Source organism: Nicotiana tabacum, chromosome 7, assembly GCF_000715075.1.
Source record: "Nicotiana tabacum cultivar K326 chromosome 7, ASM71507v2, whole genome shotgun sequence".
Classification (NCBI taxonomy): Eukaryota; Viridiplantae; Streptophyta; class Magnoliopsida; order Solanales; family Solanaceae; genus Nicotiana; species Nicotiana tabacum.
Window position 1 is genome coordinate 15,881,025 of NC_134086.1, and position 12,566 is coordinate 15,893,590.

Below are 12,566 nucleotides of genomic sequence, written 5' to 3' on the forward strand. Positions count from 1 at the left end.
AGGCGCTCTACTTGAGTTGACGACAAGTAGTTGTGGGTGGCACCCGTGTCTATCAATGCGTGAAGGGGCTTGCCGTTTACTTTCAATTCGACGAACATTAGGGTCCTCACTTGTTTAGGCGGTCTCTTGTCCATCTTTTCCTTCCCTTTTTTGGTGATTGGGACTGAGATTTTCTTAGGAGGACATGCACTGGTCCCCGCTAAGGCATGCGAGATAGAGCCAACAATTGCATTGAAGGCGCCTACCTGGTCTTCTTCTGATGTGTCTGATACGTCTGACTCATCCTCGATAGTATGATGAGCATTGACCTTTATGTTTGGGCATTCATTGTTCCAATGTGCCCCGCCACAATGACGGCATTCTGAGGGAGGCTTTCTCCCCTGATTGTTGTTGATGGATGCAGCATTGTTGCTGCTGGAGGGAGGAGTCTTAATTTTAGATGCACTCCGATCTCTCCCACTTTTGCTTGGGCCACCATTGCTGGGATGGTTCCCGTTGAATCCCCCTCGGACCGACGGTTGGGGCCTGTCATTCTGAGTTCCCAAATGATAATCGCCAAGGCATTCTACAGCTTGAATGGCCTTGGGCAGGGTGTCTACCCGTTGTCTCTGTAGTTCCATACGGGCATGAGGTTTCAAACCTTCTATGAATGCGAAGAGTTTGTCTTTGTCCCCCATGTCGCGTATTTTTAGCATGAGTGCGGAGAATTTGCGCATGTACTCCCGCACAGATTTGGTGTGGCGGAGTTCTCGTATCTTTCTCCTTGCATTGTATTCCACATTTTCGGGGAAGAACTGCAGGCGTATGGCTACCTTCAATTCATCCCATGTCTGGAGAGTATCTTCACGGGCCTTGATGGCTTCGTATTTGACCTGCCACCAAAGTTTGGCATCGCCCTGAAGATACATGGCAGCAGTCGCTACCTTTTTGGATTCTTCCAAATGGCCCACGATATCGAAGTATTGTTCGATGTCGAAGATGAAGTTTTCCACTTCGTTAGCATCCCAGGATCCGTCGTATGGCTTTGGCTCCGGTATCTTAAACTTTTGTGGAATAAGGGTGAGGTTTGTTGCACCCCTAATGTGGTTGTCGCCTCCTCGAAGTAGGCTGTGTAGGGCAGCATTGACAACATTGAGCTTGCCTGTCAAGTCGTCTATGGTTTGTTGCATGGCAATTAGTCTGTCTGCCTCTTGTTGCCGATGGGTAAATCGTCGGCACGCTCCTGTTGGAGGTCCTCACATTTGCCATGAATATTGGCAGTTTCGATGGCTGTCGTTTGTCGGTCATCGTTAGAGTCACGACTGATGTTTGCAATGTCATTTTCTGCCTACCGCATTCGGCGGTCCAGGTCATCCAACCTTTGCACTAGGTTGTTGTTTTGATCAGGCACCGTATCCACGATGGGTCGTAATCGGTCAACCGTCTCTTCTAGGGATGCTAGACGCTCCCCATGATTCACCATGGTCAGAAATGGTGATGATGGCAAATATGTTCCCTCATCCGATGTCGAGCCTAGGCTCTGATACCAACTGTTACGCAACGCCTTCCTGATGTTCTTTGGAAGGGAAACGTAAGGCTAAACAACCGATGTCAGTGCGGTTGTTGTCCGCCAATGAGGTCCCCTCTGCACGCTAGACTAGATGAGTCAGTGTCGTGCGGGAAAACCAATGTCACGAGTAATTGTGGAAGCTGAGAGAGAATTGGGTTTTGAATGATGATGATTTTATTGATGAATGAAATGCTGATTACAAAAGATGCAGTGTCGAGGGGGAGAGACATCAGTACAGAAAATTGATTGCTGAAAATGTTTGATTGCTTGATCCCTCCTAATAATGCTTAAAAAGAATAAACCAAAGTTGCAAGACTAGTCCTAATAAAGCTGTAGAAGCACACTGAATGAAAATGATATAAACTATCCTATAATTACAATGAAAAGGACTTAGTTTATTACAATGTAGAACTAAGTCTGATGGCAGCAACTTTGTCTTGCGGGTCAGGGTCTGCGCGCGCGGTTCTGTGGGCGCGCACGACACTTGCTGTGTTGGCCTGAGGCTGGGCACTGGCGCTTGGCATCAGGGTCTGTGCGCAAGGCGTTGCTAGAATGGTCCTGCAGGTGGGCGCTGGTGAGGCATCAGGATCTGCGCGCGCGGCATTGTCAGGGCGCGTGACGCTGTTGTCATTGGCCAGCTACTGGACGTTGGCGAGAGGCATTGGTGGGGCGACAGAGGCGCATGCACGCTTGTCACTTGGAGCAGCCAAGACCACGGGGTCGACCATGGAGCTAGGCATTGTGAGGCTTGCTAGGCCGCCATGGGGCGCGGCCAAGGAGTCATGGGGCGTGTCTGAAAAACAGCCCATGACAATACTCATGTAATATTTGTCTAGCTCATAATATTACATGATGTGTAAAGCTTTGCTATGGAGCTAGAGACGCTAACTTATTATTTTTGGCCTCTATACAAAAGCATACTCTTCTTTTATCAAGACTCTATGGAGTATTGATAAAATTAAAGTGTTTGAATGCAGGATTAAAGCATGAGCATTCAACTAAATTGTCATGCATAATAAATTAATAAGAAAGTACAACATGAAACATAAATATGTCTAATAATTTTAAAATAACACAAATTGTTGAAAAATTTTAAAGACGAATTTGCGGATAAATACCATCAACACAATACGTTATATGCCTCCTTAAAATGCCTGTGGTACACCCTGAACGAAAATTTAAGACTCTTCCACAGTTCTTGCACTTTAATATTTGGCCTTCTTCATTTTCTTCAAGCATTTCATAGTAGTGCGAAACAAATAAGCGCACTCTTTCCGAACGAGGCATGATGTAACTTGAAATTAAGATTGAGACTTGAAGTCTTGAAAATTGGATATTGAGAGATTGAGAAATGAGTATTGAATATTGAAATGAAGAAGAGGGATGGGGGTATTTATAGTGTTAGAGAAGGTTAGTTTTGTAAATTGAAAAAAACGGCTATTTGTGCAATATGGCCGTTGGTGGTCATTGGGGGTGGGGGCCTCATTTTGAATGGTGGGGCCCTCATTTTGAATTTTGAAAAATCTTGTTTTGTAGTATATATAGTATACTAGTATAGTATACTATATATAGTATGTTATGTATATATATTTCCAAATATAATTTCTTATAATGTTTTGTAGTATATATATATATATATATATTATGTGTATGTTATGTATATATATTCCCTTATATATTTTCTTGTAGTATATATTGTATGTTATGTATATATATTTCCTTATATATTTTCTTGTAGTATATACTTTATGTTATGTATATATATTATAGCTTATAAATAATTGCAAGTTAAAGACCAAAAAATATTACAAAAAGATATTCAAGAGCATGTCTTATAATTTTTATTACCAAAAATGGCATATCTTTCTTAGTCTTCCTCCCCCCAATGGAATGAGCACAATAAGGTACTAATACCACCATTAAAAGGGAAAAAACTTAAAGAAGATGTGCCAAAGTACAAGTTACACCATAATCTGCATTGTATCTCTAACAAATCTCATAAATCCTTCAAGGTTCGGAGGAGGTTGCGTTGGTGGTGGTGGAAAAGTAACTTGTTCATCACCACTTCCGGGCGAAGCAGCATCCTCCGCAAGTTCCGCCATCATTTCTTCATAAGCTTCATCTATCGCCGGTTGTGATTCCGCAATTCCAAAGTTTCTTCTTTCCGAATCCAATCTCTGAACAGTACAGATTTTTCCAAGCTCTCCCTCATATTCTATACGCAATAATGCGTTTTTGCATTGTCCACTCCTCAACTATCCAATGACTTGTAACAGTTAGATAATCACAATCATTACCACTTCTATCAATATCAGTAGTAATAGAAATCCGATTAGTTATATGAGTAAATAAATACTGCAAATATTGTTCATATTCATGTTTATATTTATAAATATCGCTCTTAACTGTTGCTCGAGGCCAACCTTTATAAGTAGGATTAAAAACTCTTCTAATATAATGCACCCAATTAGGATTAGAAGGAAAAGAATAGGGTAAGCACATAACGGTAAACATCTTTGCTAATTCTTCACGATCTCTATTTGGATCGTAATATAAAATACCTCTGGTCATAGTGTTAATTCCTGGTTGAACTAGATTTGAACATGTACTAGGGCTATCCGCAAAATCTACACGTGTCCCCTCTAGCTGCGCTTTCATTTATAAATATCTAACTTTATCTCTAGGGTGTGTTTTTATGTACCTAATCAAAATACCTGTGCTGCTACGGTCTCCAGTATATTTATGCGCCAGTAATTTCCCACATGTTTTACACTTAGCCTTATTTTGTTCTCTTACTTGAGTAAAAAAATTCCAAACTAATGATGTTTCTAGGCGTTTAGGAGGTTGTCTATTAAAACTAGGGGTTTCTACAGGTGGGTCGGACGGTACATCAGTTGGGTTATTAAAAGGACTAGTAGGTGTATCATCTAAATCCGGTTGGGTTTCATCTTCATCCTCATTTTCCTTATCATTTTCAAAGATAGTTTGATTAGGATAAAGAGCATTCATAGTTTCATCATCTAAATTTTCACCTGGTGCAACATTATGGCAAAATTGACTATCGAAAAATTGAAAACAGGGGTTATCACTATCAAGAATAGTATGAGCATCAGGACGTCTACCAGGTCTGGGTCAGGGAGCCGGGGGAAGGGTAGTAGGTTGGCCACTACTTTCACCAGTTTTAGCATTTCCCTTACCACCAAACATTTTTATCAAAGATGTCATATTAATTACAATTATGCAAACTAAAACACACAAAAATATATTCTTAAAACTTAAGAGTTGAAACGAGTTTACCGAATTGCCGAACAACTTCTTTAAAATTGAAAATCGTTGAAGACTTGAATACTTCAATTCACCAACTTCATAATTTTTCACGAAATTTTAACAATAAAATAAGCAATTATAGTAGAGAGATTGAGAGAGATTGATGAATTGGTGAGTAAAAATGAAAGAATGAGGGGGTATTTATAATTGAGAATTGGAAAAAAATGTAATTATATAAAGTTTGGGGTTAAAATAAAGTTTGGGGGCCAAATGGCTATTTTTGAAAGTTCCAAACGATCAAAATTGCAGCCCAATGGCTACTTTTTAAATTTTTGACCGTTGCTATCTTTAAAAAGATTTTTTTTAAAAAAAAAAATAGCCGTTAAAGGCCCGGTAAGACCGGCCCAGGCCCGTTAGTCGGTCCCGGGCTTAGCGATCTCGGGCTCGTGGGCTATTTAATGTGACCCGGCCCGCCACGGACTTTTTGCACCATTAAGGACCGGCCCGCCAGACCCGTTTAGCCCATTAGGACCGCAGACCCGGTCCGGTCCCGGTCCCAGCCCGGCCCACCATACAGCATTAACCATATAGTAAAAGAAATTCACTTTGCTTTTGCTTTGCACTTGCTCATGCTTCGAGGGAATCTTTTAAAAATCTTTTGTGGCCCCTCTAGTCAAGCCAATGGCTCTTCTTTTCGTTTTCAAGGCAAACATCATTTCGTATTCCCATTCTTTATCCTCTTCTTTCCTTTTTTTTCTTTTTTCGTCAGAAACTTGAGAATAAGAGAATACTCAACTTTATTATACATCTAAATTTTGAAGTTGTTGAAACAATATATACTTAAAAGGTTATGGAGTTTCGTTGTAATTATTTATTGCAGATACCCCATTATCTGATTGTTGATTTGTTCTTTTTTTTATTTTCGAAAATTTAAAAGTTGTTTGGAGAGAAAAAAAGAAAACTTTTAAAGGTTGGTAAATTCCCTAGTACTAATAATAGTATCTAGTAGTGGTTAGGGAAGATTATATATATGTCTTGTCTAACTGACCCTTGCTTGTCCCAAACGGGAAACAAGATCTTAATGTTTTGATCTATATATATTTCATCTCCACTCTGAGGTTGATCTTGATGTGCTATCTTTTGATCACTTTGCCTGCCATTTTCGTATGATGGGCTCAGAGGGACAAGCTCTTTTACCATCCACCTCACTTGAGTTGGACCTTTTTTGGCAAAAGAATCCAAACACAAATTAAATGCTCTTTCCCAAATGTACCACTACACAAATTTGTTGAATCAAAAACCTCTTTAAGTATGGTAACATTATTTTTTGAATGATATATTGGATCAAAAGATATTGTTCCTTTTTGCCCATTAGTTTACCTTGTTTTAGTAATATCAACCTTCCAATTTTCTTAGACAATTCTTGATTTCGTGTATTTTAACTTGGTATAGCCAGTAATTTGTCTTAGCTTTCATGTTACCAATTCTACTTTTTATGAATAGTTAGCTGCAGTTATTTTTTAAATGACTAAATAATATAAAATTCATGAACATTTTTAGTAAAAAGAAGTTAAACTCTTTTACATCTACATTTTTTTCTTCTAATACGTACTATTGTCTTTTGTGTAGAAATACATATAAGATCAGAATAATGCACCAACACAAACTTGATATACCCTAGAATGATTAAATTAAAGTACTTTTTCAAAAAGTACTTTATCAATGTGGAAATTGACTGTTGTTGGATTACAATAAGCAGCATAATAGAAACTCTTGGCTACATTAAGGAACGTTTTGCTTGTTGTTGGCATCTAGATCTTCATCTGAACAATCAGATTTGGATAGCACGAGCTCAGCTAGTTGTTGCATGTCATCTTTTATCTCCATGCATGTCGATATTTCCAGCTGCTTTTCAATCCTCTGATCCTCAGCATTCTGTACCAATATAATATCCAACCCGTTTATTAATTCGGCGATCTTTAACCCGTCGAATTATATTGTAACCCAACATGCACATTTGACCTCCTTAAAGATATGCTCATGTATACACGTTAAGAATGTATCTACTACAAGAAATAGTGCTAGAGCTTTGTTGGCACTGCTGCTGGAGCCAACTGGTTCCTTTCCTTTTTTTAAAAAAGTTCGATTCATTACCTAATGAGTCTATTTTGGATTAAAAATGAAGTAAGTAATTTAATAATATTCTTTATGAGTCTATTATGGATAAATTTCAAAACTAAAAACTCGTCGATGGAGATTTGTAATAGTATACTTTAATTGTGTTTTTTTAAAAATATGATGTTGTTATAGTAATATATTCGCTCGTTTACTTCTTTAAATGTTGACACCAATTACTAAAAATCCTGCATACGCCCATGAGACCTAATAGTGCAAACATTTCTTAGAGTACTGTAGGTCATATAAGTTAAACAACATCTATATGATCTAAATTTGGCAGCATATTAATTATCATCTAACCTTAGAATGCTGCTGGAAAAGACTGAGACGGTGGCAAACATTATTGGAGATGTTGAGGAGCTTTTGATACATAGGATGCGACAACAATAGTTCATCTGACATGCCGGCACAGAGATTTAACGTACGAATTAGGAGTTCTGCATCTCCTTTTCCCTCGCCTCCATCTTCCAATATCACCAGCCACTTTTCCCACTGTACACGTTCATGACATTAACAATATTTTTTCTAAGGTTTCTTTGTCGTAAACCATATATATTTCAATATTGAACTTCTACAGAAAATATAGCAAGTAGGACTAACAGCATGACGCAAGTGTTGATGGATGTCTCTGCTATGATTCACCAATGCTTCCAGTGAGAGATGGTTTAGGGTTCCGAGTAGAGTCCCGACGAGTCTCTGTTCTGTCCTACACCTGCCATTCTCCAGTTCAAAACAACACAAAAGTAGCTCACACAATTGAAAAGGAAAAAAAACGGTTCACCCTTTTATTAGTAAATACATGAATAGTACGTACGTCTAGAACAGTAACCTTAGGACCACAATCAAATTGAGAACGGGTTTGCATTAAACTGAACACCTTCTTTTAACCAGGAATTATGTATACATATGAAAAAAAAAAACTAAAAACATGAAGTTCTATATAATAAAATCATGTTGGAACCAAGTTTTTCTGCCTATTTGAAAAGTCAAAAGAATCTTTTTTTGACCATATTTTGTAGTAGTAAGTATAGTGACTTATAGTAGTAATTTTTTTAATAGTTTCTAAATATATAAATTTTTATCTTAAAATATTTGAAGATTCTATATCCAAATCTCTACCGTGGGAAATGAAAATAAAGGGGATACGAATAGAAAATAACAACGCTTGTCATTATAGTAATTTATTAGTTGGTCGATTGTGACATTGCCTATTAAAGATTATGCGTACGCCACTGTCTATGGCATACATGCATGAACTGATATACGTATATTTTTTGTATTTTTAGTAGGAATTAGGCATCGTAGCGATGAATTTCACCTAGTATTAGAGTTCAGGCAGTGTAGGTGGCTGCTGCTGCAATGTGCGAATTCATGACGAAAAGCCGTCTTGTGTTCCCCAGAGATTTGGGAACTGCCAAAGTGGCGTTTAATAGTCTCCATAATAGCAGCGGTTTTGGCCCAAACCAGCCGCTCTCTGTACCTTTCTGGTTCAAATACACACCCCACCGCCAAATAGTACGTCACCAATAGGTTTCTTTCGCTAAATCCAAACTTTCCTAATCCACACTCTCTGTACCACCTGCGTGCATGCAACCATGCAAGAATTAGAGGAGAATCAAGGTAGGTTTGGTGGGTTCAGCTGAACCTGTTGCTTTCTACTCGAATTATGAATACAAATATATGCAAAAGAAAAAATTAAAATGTATGCATGCATATATAAAGATAATACTCATTCTGAGCAGATTGATCTAAATCCGAGATTTTCCTATGGTAAGAATCAAGAAGATCTAGCTATAGCTAGTGACCAGTTCATTTCGTCCTCAAGAGAATCTAGCTACCTCTTGACCAGTTCATTTCGTCCTCATTAATGAAATTGTATGCATCGACTTATTACAATTTACGACTAACCTGATCACTATTGAAGTTGCATGATCACTCAATATAAGTAAGACTTACTGGAGAATGTTTCTCCACTCATGCTGATGCACTGCTTGGCAATTGTTGTAATCCAATTTTGCTAGCTCCAGATAGGTATTATTATTGACAAATGGCATCCTGAAAAGTGAAGGAGTACTTATATGCATTTATAGCGTAAATTTTTTACACTATCTTAATCCGTTATAGCAAATACTACTGTAAGCTTTATTTTTCAGGTTACTAATCACTTTTTATGACTAGATACTTATATTTATCGTTATTGCAAATGTAGGAAACCGCTAGCTCAAAAGTAAAATCACCGGGGGATGTAAGGGTCGGATAAGTCCCTCCATCTTGAATTGAAGTTAGAGAAATTCCTAATATAGAACACGCACTCCTAGAATGCACACACGCACTCCTTGAATGCACACGACGCAGTATACAATAATTAGGACTTTTCAGGAGTTCATTGGTACGTACGTAGGCCAACTATTGAGTTATGATGAAGGTGTTAACACACTGAGCAGATCTTTCACCAAAAAAGCACATCACTATCGCATGTTGACAACTTGCTTCAACATCGCCGAACAATATTACGGTCGTAGGTTAGTTTCCACGAAAAAGACGATGGGTTTCTAGAGCTTATTAATTGTCCTTATCTTTGTGGACAGCCCTATACTTAAAGTTTTCTGACAACTTTCTATTGTAGACACTCTATTTTAGTACTCCCTCCCTCCTCTTTTTATACAAGGGTGCTTGATCGAATTGACAAAAAAAAAAAAAAAAAAAAAAAGATCTTGGCATATATAAAAAGTATTTTACACTTATGATTTTAAATATTTATAATATTTTTATGCGTATAAAGTATATCAGTGAGGATACAATAAGAAATTTAAATTTTAAAAACTTTCAAGTATAAAAATGTATCTTCTTTTTTAGACAAGTCTTAAAGGAAAGAATACCATATTAAATAGACAATGAAGAGTAGTTTAATCCGTTCTCCCGATTGAACAAAACACAACAATCGTGAAGACTGCAGACAAAGCACAACCTTTGCAAGTAGTTAGACAATTTTATTTGAAGAAAGAGAAAAAAGTGTGGAGAATATCACAAGTATATTTTACCTTTTTAAATTAAATAAAGTAGAAAAAAATGAAGGAAAAAAGTGAGAAGGAAGCAATTTTATTTTTATTTGAGAAAAGTTAATTGCAAAAAGTACCTGTACAAGGTTTTGCCAATCCACACATCGTCTTCACCACCATATTGTTCCAGAAAGAACCTCGTTTCTATCCGAGGCAAATTGGCATACCACGCTATGTCTAATGCATAGCCTACCTGTTACACACACACACAAAACAAATTATATTACAAAATAAGAAACCAATTAATCAAGGGGGCGCTTGGATTGGCTTAATCTGTAAAAAGCTAGTTTTGAAAAACAATTAATGTTGTTAAAAAGTTATGCAGGAGGATTAATAGTATTTCTACTTACTCTCCAAGAGACTCTAACATCCAGCTAATTATCAATTATTGGTCAACAGACTCGATCAGCCACTATAACAAATCTCACTCGATCGGATTAGCTTTTGGGAGAATGATTTTGGAGCATATATATTTACTTATGTTGATTTTTTGTGAAATACTACATTATTTTAATTTAAAATTCATAAACAATTGGTTTGATTTCTGATCTGTTCTTTAATATTGTTGGTTTCTTTGGAAACTATTAAATTTTCTAAACTAAATGGCCCTCAATATTAATATTAATTGTTTACCTCTCCGGGAAGATCTTTGGTGATGATCCACTTGTCTATAAGTTGATTTTGAGCTCGTTTTTCTTGCAAAAATTTGGAGGAAAAGTTGTTGGCATCAGCAAGTATCTTCTCTCCAGGAAACATCAACTGGGAAGCCCTAAACAGATTATACATTCCAGTCACTGCTTGGTTCGATTGTCCCACGAAGCAGAAAAATTCACCCCTGCTCTCAAAGTTTTTTAATACATCTGTTGGGAAGAAAGCATTAATTACTAACGAGTTTAAGTTTTATATAAATACAGAGGCGGATCTATTATAGGTTCTGAATTCTAAGACAACAACCTCAAAGTTAATAATTGAGTTCGAAACTTAATATTGACTTTCTTACACATATATAGGGCCTACGCCAAAGATATACTTTGTTCGCCAAACTTATAGCTTATGTTACATATGTACATTTTATATAAATAAAAAAAATCTGGAACAATAGGTAATTAGTGATAAAAATTAATTTGAACTGATAACCTGAAAAGTAAAGTAAGAATCTACCAAATTATGTAAACTATGCAATTGATATAAAATTTATTTACAGCATTATGCATATAACTTAAACTCAGGGGTGACTCAAGGGGAAGCTAGTAAAGCCTTTGCTTTAGGCCTCCTAAATTTTGGAGTCCCAAAATTTTTTTTAGTTGTGGATTTACTATCTTATTTTCGTTTAGACAATATTGAAGTTTATAAAAATAAAAAAAAGAGATAAAATCTTTATAGAAATGGAAAGAAAGACTATCTATTCTTTAACAATAGAAATATCTTAGAACTTTGAATTAAGATACACAAATCTTCATATTGATGAATAATATTTTTTACAATAAGATCCAAGGTGACGAATTGTAAATATGTGGCTAACATTTTATTAACTTGAATTTCTTACCGATGTAGATATTAAATATTATATTTTGTAAGATAACTACACTATAAACAAAAAGAAAGAAAGAAAAAAAAAGAAACCAATGTAATATATATTATATTTCGTAAGATAACTATATTATAGACAAACAAAGAAAAAAATTAACGCCCCTTATTAAAATATTAATTTAGGTCACGAATTTTATTGAGACGTCTTTGCTTAAACTTATTGCTAAAACAATGGCCTGGGATTTTATTATATAGAGGGAACAAGACATATGTAGATTTTACTGAACTAGGTACTAACCAGCAGAAACTACGTAGCCGTGCAACCTTAAAAGTCTAAAAGCCATGGCCGTGTCATTAATATCTTGAATTCTGGAATTTCTAGCCCAACCGATTCCTTTATTTGTCTAATGTCTGCAAATGAACAATAGTCTTGTATCATATATACTAATCCTTAAATTTCTCCTAACTTGCTCAAATATATTTGTAGGTGTACTTTTTACGTACCTATTGACATAATCAATACATTTTTTAATTTTCTGCCTTAAAATACCGAGAAATTCCAAGTCTTTCCAATCGATCAACCATCCAAATGTGCTCAAATAAGTCCACCGGATATACATTCGGAACTAAATGATTAGCCAAAAAAAAAAAAAACTCAACAGTCAACGTAGCATTAGAAAAGCGATCAACTCGTAGCGGTCGAATTCTTACGATAGTATTCCACACCCGACCCAAAAGAAAAAGGACGACCAAAAAAAGATCGACTTCTGTTGATCTTTCTAAATTATATAATTAATAAAAGCATCATCTAATACTACTAGTCTAAGTGTACGCGCGTTGCGCGTGTATCCTATCTTAATAAGCATAAAATAGTAAAAATTACATAAATATTTTATTATAAATTATTTGAGTAATGAAATAAAGATGAAAGAGGTACAGTGTCTTCAAAAATCCAAGCAAAAAAAAAATATAAATTATCAGTT

At 36.3% G+C, this 12,566-nt stretch overlaps 1 pseudogene; it reads right to left on the bottom strand.

Annotated features, from left to right (window-relative positions):
* Nucleotides 1-6,489: 6,489 nt before the first annotated feature.
* The window catches only part of LOC107786029 (ent-copalyl diphosphate synthase 1-like), a 110,865-nt pseudogene continuing 104,788 nt past the window's right edge, over nt 6,490-12,566 (bottom strand).